General features: G+C 36.7%; 1 protein-coding gene across 49 annotated transcripts in view; it reads left to right on the forward strand.

Moving 5' to 3' along the window:
• Positions 1-16,620, forward strand: part of nrxn1a (neurexin 1a) — a 290,869-nt gene that overhangs the window by 77,655 nt on the left and 196,594 nt on the right.

A 16,620-nucleotide genomic window follows, 5' to 3' on the forward strand; every position in this document is an offset into this window, starting at 1 on the left:
ACTGAGAGTAGGAGAGATGAGCCAAAAGAAGTCAAGCGTGCTGCTCCCAGCCGGGGTACTTTATTTTTTCATTAGACACAAAAATTGGCAATTTAAATGTAAGTATAATCTGATTATGTAATTTTAATGTAATTCTAAGAAAATAGACATACCTTTTTTTATATCCTGGATTACGTAACACCAAATATTCTGTCAGTCCCCGAGCCTGGTCGACTGCGGTGCTCAGATGCTCTGTGATTTATTCTAGCGAGCAATATAAAAAAAGAAATGAAGTGGCTGAGAGAAAATTAAAGACAAGGAGATTGAGAGAAGTAAAGACAGAGAAGCCCCAGTCTCCCCCTTTAACTTATATAACCACGTAAACACTTGAGGCATGAAATGAACAATTGCATATTTTACAGAGGCAGAATTATGTAGATGAAGTGAAGGTAGAAGGAAGAGGAGCTTATCAGAGAGCGGCAGGGCTGCTCCCTCAGCTCATCTCTGGCTGTGTGTGTTTATGGATCAGGAGTCATTCATAAAGCCCTAGCCGAGGTGTTTACGTGTGTTTACGTCTGCGTGTATGGAGATGGAGGAAGCTGGGGCCCGGAGTGAGTGAGACTGAACTTCTACCTAAGGACGGCGCAGCTTTCTACTGCCTCTTCTCGTCATTTAGTCTTCCTGCCAAGCTTACACGCTCTCCTATTTATCATTCCGGGGCATTTTGTTGCTTTCGGTCTTCATGCTGTGGAGAATTTGATTACCGTGGCGTTCAAGAGGAGGAGTTGCAGACCTGAGCGTAATCGTCTTGTTTGTCTCGGCTGGTGTATGGATATGAAAGGTAGTTCTGTGCTCGAACTAAATGTTTCAGATCCACTATAAGGTACAGGAACACTTTGATGTCTTCAGGTGGGAGAACGTTCTGTTGCGTTTGCTTCGTCGTTCTGAAGCGGCGCTGTCCCATGTCCTGTCTTTGCTGTCATCTCACACTATGGGTGGTCTATTAAATTCCCTTCTTTGATCTGGTAAGCACGGAGGGGAGCTTTCGCACTGAAAAATGAGCGGTTGCGTGTCCCTTCCCAAACTGTCTCAACCCGCTCTTGTTTTCCCCTGCACCAACAATTACCATCGGGACTCGCCGACAACCTCCCTCCCCAGACTGTAGTTTCTCTGGAGAATGGGAGGAGAAAGGCGCATGTGTAAAGCACACTGATGTGTTAATCACATTTTGCAGTGTGTTCGGGTGGTGCCGTCTTGCTGTGAAGCAGTGTGCAGCGCTGCAGCTCCAAGCGGCAAGTCTTCCATCATGGATTGTAAAATGGCTACTGGAGCAACAGTAGTGTGCACACTTTCTGTGAGAGAAGAGAAAGAAGAAGCAAGCACAGCTATGGTTTTATTAAGAGGGTCTGATTCATAATATTTTTGTTTTAGGATAGTGAAATTTGACTTAAATCAAGATTCAGTAAAATATTATTGAGAGGTAAACTGCATAATATTTTTCAAAGAATCCCAGCAAGTATTTTTTGTTCTTAACTAACATCTAAGGCAAGGCAAGTTTATTTGTATAGCACATTTCATACACAGTGGCAATTCAAAGTGTTTTACATATACAGGAATAAAAGAGACAAGTATAAATAAAATAGAAACAAATAATATAAAAATATATGAAAACAGCATAAAGGCTTTTTTACATATTCCAAAACACAGATGTATCATATTTTCATATTTTACTCTGGCACTTCCCCTTTCTGGTGATCACCCCCCTGATTTCTACCTCCTCCCGGGAGTAGATCGCTTTAGCCAAATGTAATAAAAGGTCTTGATCCCAGCCAGATGCCAGGGACTTTAACTCTCCTGCAACAGATTATCTGTGGTGAGTCATGTCTCGAATCTCACTTATTGTAATTATACTGCTATCCCACAGAGACTGATCTACCAGTATGGTGATAGCTCAAGTAAATCTTTTCACTGCCCAATCAGATACAGTTTTTCCATATTTCCAAAACACAGATGTATCATATTTTCTCATTTTACTCTGGGACTTCCCCATTCTGGTGATCACCCCCTCTGTAGACTTTTTTAGTACCTATTAATCTATTGGACGTCTTCAACAGATTCGATTTTTCACCAAAACTCAAAAAGTTAAGCTTTACAGCTCTAATTACGTGCCCCTCAAATTCAACTTCTTACTGGAAGTAAATCGCACGGCCCCTGATTTTAATCCCCTTCCTGGAGTAAATTGCTTTAGCTAGCCAAACGTAGACAAACATAGTCTAAACAGCAAATTATAATAATGTTACGAGCGCAAACATTAGGTTAGCAGGTTACATTGTGAGCTTGTGTCCTAACAACACACTTCGTGACCAGAGATGCATGGATAAGCAATTTGGCTGTTTGTACCAGATGAAACACAACAGAAATTTCAAGATCTGAGGTGAACTATCTGCTGCTGCTTTCAGTATATGACAATGTCATGTATATGTCATGTATAATGACATTCAAACTTACATTATTAGAATTTAGCACTGAGTAAAGCACATAAGGTTTACCTAAAGTGATCATTTTCAGTTTTCTGTTGTTCACCTGTGAGAAATAGCAGCTGTTTCTAATATATCAATTCAAGGTATTGGTTAGGACAGAACTCATTTTATTGTTGAACATATTCTTTCTATCGGGTGCCGTTGCTTTTATTTAGAACATGGTTTAAATCATTCGCTACTGTCCTCAACCTGGCAACCAGTGCTTGCATTTGTTTTGAACCAGGAGTGCAATACCTAGTTCAACCACTGGGTGTCAAACTTACACACCACACCTTTCAGAGCTCTCTATAAAGCCATGACTCCTCCAAAACACAAGAATTTACCATAGGAATTAATGGTGTTGGTTGAAGGTGATTTGCAATGTTTTTTTAGATGAGCATCACAATGAAACAACATTGTACTTTTTTACTCTCTGTTTTTTACCTACTATATTGTAGTGAATCATTTACCGAATTAGCCTCAAGTGTTTGGATCAAAAATAAGGATTCATTAGAAAATGTAAGATGATTTTATTATATGACTCATTGAATTTACTCAACCATTTATTATTACTGTGCTTTATTTGAAGCCATTTTAAATGACCAGACTAAAATAAGCAAAACAGCTTGCTATGTAATGCATAAAAACTACTTTAGACAATAATAACTTCCCTGTACAAAAGTAGTATCATAGTCATGCTGTTGGCTTGAGTATCACCACAGCAACAACAGCGCTTTTGGCAAACATAGCTGCCATTTTCACAACTGCCATTTTGTTATTGCAACACAAGCTAGCCTGCAAGCTAGACTGACTCTTGCTTATGAAATGCAGTCAGCTGAACGAAAGCAGAGAAGAAATGGTGGCAGCTCTTTGAGGGTCACACCTGGGAGAAACAGTACAAACGATGTGGTCACTCCATTAGTGGTTACCTTACACAGACCTGTTTGTGAGAGAGAGCGTAAATATAGAGGATCGATAACCTAAAGTCTGACTGACGAAAGCAGAGAAATGCATTTAAAGACGGATGCTAGCAGAGAGCTGCGTTACGTTATCATATTCAGGCTTCTAAAAATACACCAGTGCTGAGAGGACAGCTTTCCACTCAGCGCCAAACTGAGCTTACTTTAGCAATCTGGAAATACAGGTCTGAGATAATGGCATTGATATGCAGTAGGGATGAGAGAACACTGCATGCTGGCTGTATAGGCAATTTCTGCTGTGATGGGAAGGTCTATAATGAACGCAAGTGTATGTGTACTTGTGTGCATTGATCAGTTACGAGGCTGTTCTGGCACGTATAGCCTACATGCCATATTGCATCCATGCTGGAGAGCTTGAGCAGAGAGAGAAGTACTCTGAGTGCTGAGATTCAGAGCTTTCCTCCCTGCTGTTATTCAATATCAGCACAGACCCATGTATCCACATTCACGGTCTGACGATAACATCAAATTACACTCATCCAGCACAGAGCTCTGGCTGAGTTTACAAAGAACACCTCTCTCACACTCTATCCTTGTGTCCGTGGGAATCTTGACAGTCTTTACACGCCCAGCTCTTGTTTTTCTTTTAGGAACAGTTCACCCAAAAACAAACGTTCTGTCATTTTCTCTAGCTAGTGTCAGTCTAAACCTTTATGACAGACTGACTGACTCTTGGTGGTCATAAACAGCATTTTCGTGTGTGTAAGAATATTGTTGGTTAACTGGTTCCTTTTAGTGTACCAGTGTAGTCCAATTACCAATTAAATCACACACACACACACACATGGTTCTTTAAAAGAACGAATTTTAAAACATTCTTTGCTTCCATTATGGTTCAATTCTTGATTAAATGACTGTTTTATGAGCCAGTTCTATTAAGTCAATTAAAACATACTGTAGTGCTACAACTATTGTCTTATTCCCATTAGACTAACTCTTGTGAAACAGTGCTTTTCAGTGAATCAAAAACATACTGTGCAACCTAGTAGTAGGTCAGGTTTTAATAAAAGACTCTTATGGACGTTTTTTTTTATAAATAAAGAACATACGGTGCAACCTGTGTAGTCCAGTTTTTAAATAAAAGACTCGGATGAACCTTTTTTAGTGAGGTAAGAACATACGGTGCCACCTATGCAAACCTTTTTTTTTTTTTTTTTTTTTTTTAAATAAAAGACTATTATGAATAGTTTTCCTTTTTTATTGAATCAAAAACATACCATGCAAGCAGTGGAGTCTGATTCTAGATGGACTGACTGTTATGAACCATTTCTTTTGAGTAAATCAAAAACACTAATAGCAACCAGTATACTGTAGTTCAGGCGGCAGTACTTAGCACTGTTGCCTCACAGCAAGGTGGCCACTGGTTTGTGTCCTGGCATGGTCAGTTGGCATTTGTATGTGGAGTTTGCATGTTCTCACCATGTTCGTATGGGTTTCCTTCGGGTGCTCCCGTTTCCCCCACAGTCCAAAGACATGCGGTGCAAGTGAATTAGGTAAACAAAATTGGCCATAGTGTATGAGTTTGTCTAAATGTGAGAGTGTATGGGTGTTTACAAGTACCGGGTTGCGGCTGGAAAGGCATCCGCTGCGTAAAACGTGCTGGAAAAGTTGGCAGTTCATTCCACTGTGATGACCCCTGATGAATAGGGGACTAAGCTGAAAGAAAATGAAATGAAAATACTGTAGTCCAAATTTGAATAAATGATTCTTAAAAGCACGATCTTTTAAGTCATTCAGTGCATCCAGTATTATTTGATTCCCAGTTTATTAACCTTTGTGAACAGATTTTTTCAGTGATTCAGAAACACGCAAATCACCCAACATTCTCAGACTCCCAAATGAAATTATTCAAACTAGTCAGTTTAATTAAGTGAATCACAAACATGCTCTGCTAACACTATAGTCTTCATTCCAGAATAAATGATTCCTTCAAAGCACTAGCATAACTTGAGCCTCAAATAAGCTAGTTTGTTTGTAGTAAAGTATAACTGCAATATAGTTATTGTATATTGTATATATATCGTATATTGTACACTATGTCAAGAATCCTATACCAGTATAGTTAGCTCAATCATTTGGATGGCAGTTGTCCCACTCTTGAAAGGTTCACAAAACACATTTTTTTGAGATCTTGACAATCATATTTAGAGTATGTCCCACACTGCTAAAAAAAAAAAAAAAAACACTATTAGGACACATATATTTCACACAAAAAAAGTGAAAATTGGTTGTTTTGGGCAAATTCGTTCTTCTGGGTGAAAAAGAATTTTTAAAGCAATGAGATCATTGTGTAAATTCCAGCATGGAGATTGGCTGTCTGTACCGGCCACTACAAAGTAACATCATTGAGTTTTCAACACCTTTTTGTACAAAAAGACACAGTTCCAGTTCATGTTGATTGTCCTGTCTCTACAGATTTGGTTAGTGTGATCAATGTTCTTTGTTTATGTTTATTCAAATGGCAAAGTTAATATCATCAGCAGTACTAGTTTTTAAGGACAAACCTTAATCAAAATGATTTAGTTACTTAGTTTACAGTAATATCAGTACAATATTATGGACTGAAAACTCTCCACTTCTAAACAGCTCTCAAATGCTGCTCTCCAAATCACTGTCCATCTCCTCTGCATCTGTGTTTATGTTGCTGGTGTGAAAATCAGCTGTTGTGCATGTAACAAAGCTCCACTTTTCATGCAAACCCTTCCTTTTTTCGCCACTCGCCGCTTTAACATGGACTTACCCACTGTCCTGACTTTTCTTTTTTTAAGTGGAGGTGTGAAACAGCCTGCTGAGACAGGGGGGTTTTCGCGGTCCTTTAAAAAATCCCAAATAATAATGAGAATTTTTATATTTTTTGTTTAAACTGCCCCTGTAACCTCTATTTTTCACTATACTTGATCTTTGCAGTTTCTCCATTTTAGCTTGTTTCTGTTTTTGCTCTGATGCTCTTTTTTTCTGCTGATCTATATCTCCCCACCTCTGTTTTTTTCGATGTATGTTTATATCCGAATCTTACCCTCTCTCCTTCCTCCATCTCTCTCTCTCTCTCTCTCTCTCTCTCTCTCTCTCTCTCACTTTCACTTTTGCTAATGGGGTGCTCTGAGGTCTTGTGTGCAAGGAATTGGCAGAACACTGGGACATATGGCAGGGACTGAGTGAGAGGGTTGGCTGCTGGTTTGATGCTCCAGAGAGGTAGCTGGCTCTGACAGGTCGGACAGGTCCCAACGCATGGAGGAGGACTTTCCAAAATAAAAGTGCCCGCCTGGGTTTCTCGAGAAGAGCTGTGAAATAAATATGCGTTAGTGGAAGAATCTGTTTTCTCTCATCTCCTTGGCTGGTTTCCAGATGAACCGAATCTTCTCCTGTATGAAACTGAGATAAGATCTTAAGATTTTGACGTCACTCAACCACAGGCTTCTTCGATTTTAATGTGCTGTCCTAGAAAATGGTAGTGTTTAAAAAAAAACGCTGAGGCTCCACACCTGGGGAAGTGAGAGAGAGCAGTTCAAAAGTTGAGACGTATTCGTTAGGAGAGGCAGAGATGCCTGTAGGACGGCAGGCTGCGTGTCTGTGTGACGCCAGTTTGTCTCCTCGCATTTGCATAAGAAAGGCAGTAATGAGGTGCTGTGGAGGTGGATAGAGCGTTTTGAAGTGAGTTGTGACTTCGCGCTGCATGTTCCACAGATTCACGGCTATTTTTTGAGAGATATGTGTTTGGATCGTTTAACTAAAGGTGTCTGGTCACAGCTGAATATAGGAAGGCATTTAATAGTGCCATTTCTCAGAATAATAATCAGACTCTTTGTTCACAAACACTGCAGCTAGGAAACTTGGATTTTATTTGTCAGTAAGTGCATTTTCAACCCTGTAAAAAGCACAGATTTTTTGCTTTTTAAAAATGCTTTTTATGAAAATATGATTGATGTGTTGATGTTGATAGAAGATCGATTTGCAAAATATACTTTTTGTTTAATGAGGAAGATTCATACTTTTGCATCCCCTGAGATTGTAAGAATGTTGGTCGCTGTAGTTGAAATAAGGGTAAGTTTTGTTTTTGTGTAAAAATAAAAATGTCTTTTTTCTGGCTAATGTATTGGAAAAACATTGTAAATAATATTTTTATTTTAAATGTAACTTAAAAAGTTTTGATCCACCCTCGTTGAGTAATTGCTTTATATTTCTTTATTTCACATTCTTCAGAGATGTAAACACAAACATTTTGGCTCAACATCTTCCTCAATGTGTATTTTAAATAAAAAAATAAATGTTACTAGAATTTACCTTCCACGTGAAACTACAAATACTATAGCAATTTACAGTATTACAGTAAAAGAGTGTTTTTGAAACATACTATAGTTGTTGTGTTTTCCCCGCTGGAGATTGCTTCAGGTATTCCAACCGAACTACAACTCCCAGAACTCTTTGCACTCATCAAGCCATGCCACAGCTGATAATAATCCAGGCACTAAAGGCTTATTTATACTTCTGCGTCAAGTGCACACGTATGCTCTGGTGCAGCCTTCACACAGTCGCATAGCTCTCAACGTGGCTGACGACGACGCTGATGTGCACCTCTAAAAAATGTAACTACACATTGCAACGACCATGATTACATGGAATATTTATACACACTCCCTTTCACATTTACATTGCTAAGTCTTATTTATCTGTCAACATTACAAAGCGTTTTTTCTCTTTTCTGGTCTTCTGTTTTTTTTTACCCTTTTGATTGGTTATCGTTTTTGATTCTTTGCCGCCTAGCCTGACCATTCGGCTGTTTTTGACCTTGCTTTTTGGATGACTTTTATGCTCATATTTGTGACCATTTCCCCAATGACTTTCCTTTAATAAACTGCATGTAGATCCGCAGCATAATTAAGTACACCCCATTTTGAAAATAAATGTTTGTATCCATTTCTCAGTGAATATAGGCAACATATTTTGGTGTGTTTAAACAAAACAGATTCATTAAACAGATATATTAATTAAAATAAAAATTTAGTCACCAAACCTATTTAGAAATTGAAAGATAGTACTGACCAATCTAATGTATGTGTACAAATATAATATTGTATAGCTTCCTATTAAAAATACAAATTTAAAAGAGATTTGTGAGGGGTGTACTTATATATGCTGAGCACTGTATTAATTCTATAGTGCTATGGTAGTATAACAAGTAGTATAAGTAGGTAGTATAAGTTTTCTACAATCAGGTATATTATCCTACAATACACTCCAGTTTACTGTAGTAAAAACTAAAGTATTTATCATTTCACTTAGTTGATGCTACAGTATGTTAAAACATTCAGTAACATAATTTTGTGAATACTATAACATATACAGTATGATACACTTTACTACAGTGTGGTTCAAAAACACTGTAATATTTACTACAAATTACTAAAGTACGTTATTCATATTTTTAATACAACAAAAATCACATTTGAGTCAAACACAAAACTATAAACAGACATATTTATAATGGCACAGTGCTCTCTTAATATTTTCTATTTATGCATATCCCATTGTATAAACTAAATATATTTGTATTTCATATCTTGTGATCCTCTCATGTCATAAAGAAAGACATGTTTTTTGTTTTTTTTTGCCTGATGATACTTCAAGCCCCCCGTGTTTTTTTCCAGTAGATATTAGCTCTTCACTCAACAGACAACGAATCAAATATCACCCCCCACTCTCCAAAATGGATAATTCTGCCATTTTGAAGAAAGTGTCATTTCAGTAGCCGCCTCAACATCGGAAATAATGAGCCAGCCAGTCTTTTGTGCTTTTTGTATCTTTCGCCGTCTGATCCCATTCACTGGCAGATTTATGATGTGAGGAATAATCAATCAAACAATAAATCAATATTCTGCAAAACACATCTGTGGCTAGTCAAGTGTGAAACGCTCCTCCGTAGCGCCGGCTCAGAAAAGCTTGACGGGTCTCGGCTGCGCTCTGAGATGGAGAAATTTTGATAACTGGCCTTATCAAGGTCGGAGCGGCTAAGCAGACTGAATAAACTTGTCACATGTAATATAGTGTTCCGTCTGAACATTTAGAAAAAAAAAAAAAAAACATCACAGAGGAAAATTAATTGGAATCATGGACGAAACAGTTCCTTGCTCACCGACAATGTGTATTTCTATTATGTCAGTTGATGCAGTGGATGTACTTGAAGGCACTTCTTAGTGGCTGAAAGTGCTCACTGGCAGCTTAACTAGACCTCAGAGTCAGTTTAATGGTATCGTTGCTGTCCACGGTCCATAGCCCCTGGTATATATTTAGCTTGGGTAATTGCGGTGTTATTATCTTCTGTTGTTGTCACTCCTGTTGTTTTTCTTGCCGTTGTTAGATTGAGACTCGGCTGCGGCTTCGGAGCTGCTCTCATTAACTCACTATGCTATCATCTCCAGTGGCAAAACAAGCCAGCTGAGAGAGTGCACGGCTCACTGGGAGCCACTTAGACCTTTACTCTCCTTTACTCTTATAGATCCTATATACTGTATGTGTGTAGTTGAGGTACATGTGTGGTCATTATACCTCTCTCTACATACTGTTTGCATTGTATGTTAGATGAGCTAACATTTTAATAACAGAAACTTTACATTAATGTTGTATTTACTACCATAAACTAACAAAAAGCTACATTTCTTATGACCCATTTCCACTGAGTAGTACAGTACGGTATGGTACGGGCCACCTTTATCAAGCTTGCATTTCCACTGCCAAAAGGGTACCAATAGTACTTTGGGCTTTGTGGCTGTTCAATATGGCGACGACAAGGTTTGCTTAAGCTCAGGTTGACCTTGGCTCGTTATTATATGTACATATTAAGGTGTATTGTCTCAGCTGTTTTTTTTTTTAAAATGGTGGTTCCTTTGCTTTAATTCTCCTGCTTGTCCAGCAAGTGACGTATCTCTGTAAACCAATACTGTTCATCTGTGCGTCTTGCTCCACCTTTTGGTACACTTTTGTTGTGCTAGGGACCCTTCCGAAATGATACCCAAAAAGTGCTATGGTATGGTTCGCTTTTATGTATCTTTTGACAGTGGAAACGGCCATAAAAGCATACCGAACTATACTGTACCGGACCACTCAGTGGAAACTCAGTGGGCCATTACATTACAGTATGTATTCATCTTCATTATCATTATTTAATGGAAATAAAACTATTCATCGTTTGTTTATGTTAACTCACAGTACATTAACTCATGTTAATAAGCATGAATTTGGATTTTAATAATGCATTAGTCAATGTTGAACTATGATTATTAATAAATGCTGTAAAAAAAATTTTCATTATTAGAATTATTCAAATTTTATTTGTAATTAATCACCATGAGTTACCTTGTGATTGATAATAGCACATTTAATAGCACATTTTATCTGTTATTATTTTATCTGTTATCTATATGTACCCTAATTCATTATAATCTTGCATTTTAAATCTGCATAATATTGATATTAGGCACATAAGTTCCAGCAGTTAAAACATATGATACATAACGTTGTTTTGGATGCACCAAAATTATTAGTGCATTAAATTAAACAGTAAATTAAACAAATTAGTAAATAACTGATAATGAAATCGTATCGTATGTAGAGTTTAAAACTGCATGTTTACAAATCAACATTAGCTTCAGATTTATAATTAAATGCTAGTAAAATAAAGTTGTTGATCCAAAAATGTTTCTTGTGCTTTTTAGGTAAAATTAGTAAAAAAAAAAAAAAATTGCGTAATGAAGTGCTCACGTTTTTTAAAAACTTTTTTTGGTGTGTTAATCTTGTCAGTAATTTTATTAAGAAGGTCATGATTCACACTCATTAAATAATCGCTTTGTATAGTTTTTATTTTACAATCTTCAGGTGATACAAAACAGACGTTCCGGCACTATGCCTAAATAAAAAAAGGAAAATAAATTGTATTACAATTGGGCTGCACGGTGGCGCAGTGGGTAGCACATTCGCCTCACAGCAAGAAGGTCGCAAGGAGGTTGCTGGTTCATGGTCGGCTGGGTCAGTTGGCATTTCTGTGTGGAGTTTGCATGTTCGCCCCATGTTTGTGTGGGTTTCCTTCGGGTGCTACGGTTTCCCCCACAAGTCCAAAGACATGCGGTACAGGTGAATTGGGTAGGCTAAATTGTCTGTAGTGTATGTGAGTGAATAAGTGTGTATGGATGTTTCCCAGTGATGGGTTGCAGCTTGAAGTGTATCCGCTGCGTAAAATATTTGCTGGATAAGTTTACGGTTCATTCCGCTGTGGCGACCCCTGATTAATAAAAGGACTGAGCCAGAAAAGAAAATGAATGAATGAATGTATTACAATAGTAAATAGTAAATTACAATAGTAAATAGTAATTGCAATAGTAACGTTTTATTATATAATTAACTTTTGTTATTTATATAATAATAATAATTGTAACTTTTTATTATAAAAATATTTAATTCATTTTTAAAATCTAAGTTATTTCTACATTGGAGAAGTACTTTCACATTTTCAGCATCATTTCTCCAGTCTTTAGGGGCACATCATCATATTTTAACCTCAGATTTAATATTAATTATTATTAAAAAATTTATATTTATTTAATGACAATAAAATATTCATATTTTTGAATGCTTCTCATGCTCACCAGACATCCTTTTAATGAAATACACTTTTTAAAACATAACAATTACTGTCTTATGTTTTAATGCACTTTAAAATATAATAGCATTATTCTGCCAGACGTCACTGTCTTAAAGTATGATAATTCGTCAAATGATCAGCAGTAATTTTAATAATGAGGCTGAATTCTTTCTTTCTTTCTTTCTTTCTTTCTTTCTTTCTTTCTTTCTTTCTTTCTTTCTTTCTTTCTTTCTTTCTTTCTTTCCTTTTATTAAGTATTTCTTTCTTTTATTCTTTCTTTCTGTTATTCTTTCTTTCTTAAGTTTTGCTTTCTTTCTTTTTTCTTTCATTCTTCTTTCTTTCTTTCTTTCTTTCATTCTTTCTTTCTTTCTTTCTTTCAAAATAAAACATTCAAAAGAAGAGCATTTATTTTAACAAAAAAGAAAAAAAAGTCATTCAAATTACCCTTGGTTGTTTGATCCAATTTACAGTATAGAACCGTATGCTCTACCTAATGTAAACCTCATGCCGCATTTTGAGTCTGTCAGCAGATTACATTAAATCCTTTGAGGCGAGGTGAGTGTATACCCACAATAAACATACAAACAACACACATGCCCACATATTTGTGCAAATTGTTTGGGGACATACTTCATCTACTGCAAATTGCTGTGGAGAACTATGCTGTGCTTGAAATTTAAGGCTGGAGGCTCAGGGAAAGAAGGTGTGAAAAATGAAGAGAGGCGAAGTGAAGGCAGGTGATAAATGATAGAAGACTTGGATGTGTTAAGAAAGAGAGAGAAGGAAATGTGCGAATATACATGCATGTAATATGAGCTTACTTAATTGCTTCTGCTGCTTCCCAGAAACCTCAGAATATTTTAAAAGCTTCAAAAGAAGTTTTCTTACGAAGCTGCAAGGTTTTTATTTAGAAAACAATAGTGCCATGCAGGTAAAAACAGAAGCATTATTGTAAGATTATGTTACGGGAAACGTTACTAAAAAAATGTTCTTAAGCTTACTCCAAACTAGTACAACTCTTTGGCCCAGTTTCACAAACAGGGCTTAGATTAAGCCAGGACTAGGGCTTAGATGAATTAGGTTATTTAAGCCACATTTAGAAAAATGGCCTTAGAAAAATGTATTACTGATGTGCACCTGGAGACAAAAAATAACACTGATGTATTTTAAGACATCTTACCGCAAGTTATTTTAAGTTGAGACAGATGAAACATGCAATTTAATCTTGACTAGCCTTAAACTTGGCCAATCAAACTTAAACTTAAACTTTGTTTGTGAAACTGGGGGTTTATTTCTTGCACGAAAGAAGCCAAATATGTCTTTGTGACACCAACAACAAGCCTATACAGTGTCTGTGGTGAGCCTGTACATTTTAACATATGAAACCCAAATAATGGGACCTTATTCATGACACATTCATAAATATTAGCACTTAGCACTTCTAGTGTATATTGCCACATCTTGTTAAATCGCTGAAATGGTTGTGCCCAACTGACCATGGTCTTTCTCATGTTTTTTGTTCCTTCACTTTTGTCAATTGGTGAAGTTTGTTTCTCACCTCTGTCGCCACCGGCTTGCTCAATGAATCAATGAATTTGCTCTTCAGTATTTGGATTTTCAGCAGTGAAATTTAAACCACACTAAACTGAACTAAACTGAAATTCCACTCTGCAGACTGTATTGAAGCAGTTTCAATTTACTAAAACTTTTATGTTAAGCTGCTTTGACCCAATCTACATTGTAAAAGCGCTATAGAAATAAAGATGAATGTCTTCTCAATTATAAGTTGCTTTAGACAAAAGTGTCTGCTAAATGACCAAATTTAGGTAAATTGAGTAATTTGTGTGTAAAACATATTTCTTGTAAAACATATCTTTGGATTCACTAACTCTTCATAAAACGTCAGATATTAAATGTACATATGTGTATATTAACAAATTCTAATGATTCGTAAATAGGGCACATCAGAATTAGCATATCCCTGCCTATAAATTGCACACTGTAAAAAGTGATAAGTTGACTTTTCTGTATAAAACATTAGTCAGTATTAAAGTGAGTTAATGTGTTGCTTTAAAATGATTAAGTGAATGAACTGTGCATAATTATAATTAAAAATATATATTTTTTTTGTTAGTCTACAGAACAAACCATTATTATACAATAACTTGTCTAATTACCCTAACCTGCTTGGTTTCCTGTATTTCACAAATGAGGCCTAATGTATGTATACAGTGATACCTGATTTAATGCAGTGGTCCAGTTGGTCTTCATTATTAAATAAAACAACCCCACACCCTCATCTCAAGCAGATAAAATACAAGTGGCTAAGCTATTACTCCAATGGGTTTGTAAGTAATCTTGATCTAGTGGACCAGCTTGAAGAAGTGTATCCTCCCACTAGATTTATCTGTGCCCAGAGCCTCAGTCTCCTTTTCAGCCCTACTGTCGTTTATCTCCACTCTTGTATTCCCTACAGCGTGAATGGGGCCACGGTGGTAAAGCTATATGTGGTTCGCCATAACATACCTCTAGAGAGCCCATAAAGGACGTTTGGCTAAAACCCAAAGAGAGGAAGTATCAAAGCATACAGATGAAATGAACGCACGGACTGGCTGTGGCCACTGAGGTACAAAATTGACAGGTGTATCATTTACAGTTTAGTCAATGGCAGTGTAGTGTTTCTCTGCGGGTGAGCGGGGGTTATAGCTTTGCATTTGCTCACATATTAATTTCATATAACTGTGACCAAACACACAGTCGACAGCTTTGACAGTTTATGCCTGTTTAGTCTGAACAGAAGCAGTCTTTTCTTCAAACGTAGTATTTTCTTCTGACATTTATTACAGTGAAGGAGATTTAAATGTTGAGTAGGACTTGGTTTGGTATAGGGAGAATTGATTGGATGTTGTTTGCTATTGGTTGATCTCGTTTGAGTGATAGGAAACCCAGTGAAACATCATCAGATATAAGAAGAGGTGCTGGTAGAGTGGGAGGAGAGTGGGAAGTTATTTTGATTATGTGAATGGATTAAAAAGTCATTTAGAATAAATATTGCATTAATCCATGTGCAAAAATAACAATAGTCAATTTATGATTTAATAATTTGCCTACTATTTGAGTAGCTGTGAGGCAAACGTGGGTCTGTTATTACAGATCATTTAACCTTAACATGTCCATCTGTGAAAGACTTGTATGCAGAAATATACATCAGTGGCCACACAGCTGTCCTTTCTAACTTAACAAAAAAATGTTAAATATGCAAAACTGTTAACCAATCCGGGTGGAGAGTCAGAGTCAGTCAGGAAGGATTTATTAACATTTAAGCTCTATGCCATAATACCTGACAAAATCTTAGTGTCGATCCCAGTTGTAAGAGCTGCAAATAATAACTCGACTCCTAGTGGATCAGTTGGAAAAGTGGCAGGAGGTAGATTTTTCCAATGAATCATCTTTTGAACTGCATCCCAATCATCACAAATACTACAGATGTCCTACTGGAACCAACATGGACCCAAGATTCTCATAGAAATCAGTCAAGTTTTTGGTGAACAAAAAATCATGATTTGGGTTACATTTAGTATGGCGGCATGCGAGAGATCTGCAGAGTGAATGGCAACATCAACAGCCTGAGATTTCAAGACATTTGTGTTGCCAATTACATTAAAAACCACAGGAGAGGGCAAATTCTTCAGCAGATAGCACTCCTTCCCAGAAGGACGAGAAGGAGTTCCTGAAAGCAAAGAGAAGGTCAAGGTGCTCAATGATTGGCCAGCCCAGTCACATTATTGAACATTATTGAGCATGTCTAGGGTAAGATGAAGGAGGAGGCTTTGAAGATGAATCCAAAAAATCTTGATCAACTCTGGAAGTCCTGAAAGGATGCTTTCTTTGCATTCCAGATGACTTTATTAGTAAGTTATTTGAGTCATGGCAGAGATGTATGGATGCAGTCATTCAAACTCACTGAAGTCATACACAATATTAATTCTTTCTCCACTGCACCATGACTTTATATTCTATACTGTACATTAATTCTGTTAAGTGACACGACTTTTGTCTAAGCAAAGTCAGACTTTTCTGTCCTAATTAAATAATTAAAAATCAAGGCATGGTCATATTTTATTTTGGTATAACAAGCATAATCTAGAGGCCTTTGCCTTTTGTATAAGCCACTTCTGATACCAACTGATCAACTAAAAGTCAAGTTATTAGTTGTTGTTCCTAAAACTTGGAAAGGTGACAAGACTTTTGTCGGGTAGTGTACTTGCACACAGAGAAATAAAACCACATTTAACAGTATGTAGTGCTACACAAGACATCACTGAACATAATAGAAGTATCTTAATAAACTTGTATAAGTGAAAGACAAAGAATAAGAAAAATAGTAATATTAATAATATTTAAAATATGTAAAATAATTACAACATGAGCTTCAGGTGGCATTTACTTCTGTCTACAATCTACCACATTGTGTATCCGGTAAGCAAAGTCAAAATATCCTCAGAAAATA

This window comes from Danio rerio, chromosome 12 (genome assembly GCF_052040795.2).
Source record: "Danio rerio strain M-AB ecotype USA chromosome 12, GRCz13ab, whole genome shotgun sequence".
NCBI classification, from domain to species: domain Eukaryota; kingdom Metazoa; phylum Chordata; class Actinopteri; order Cypriniformes; family Danionidae; genus Danio; species Danio rerio.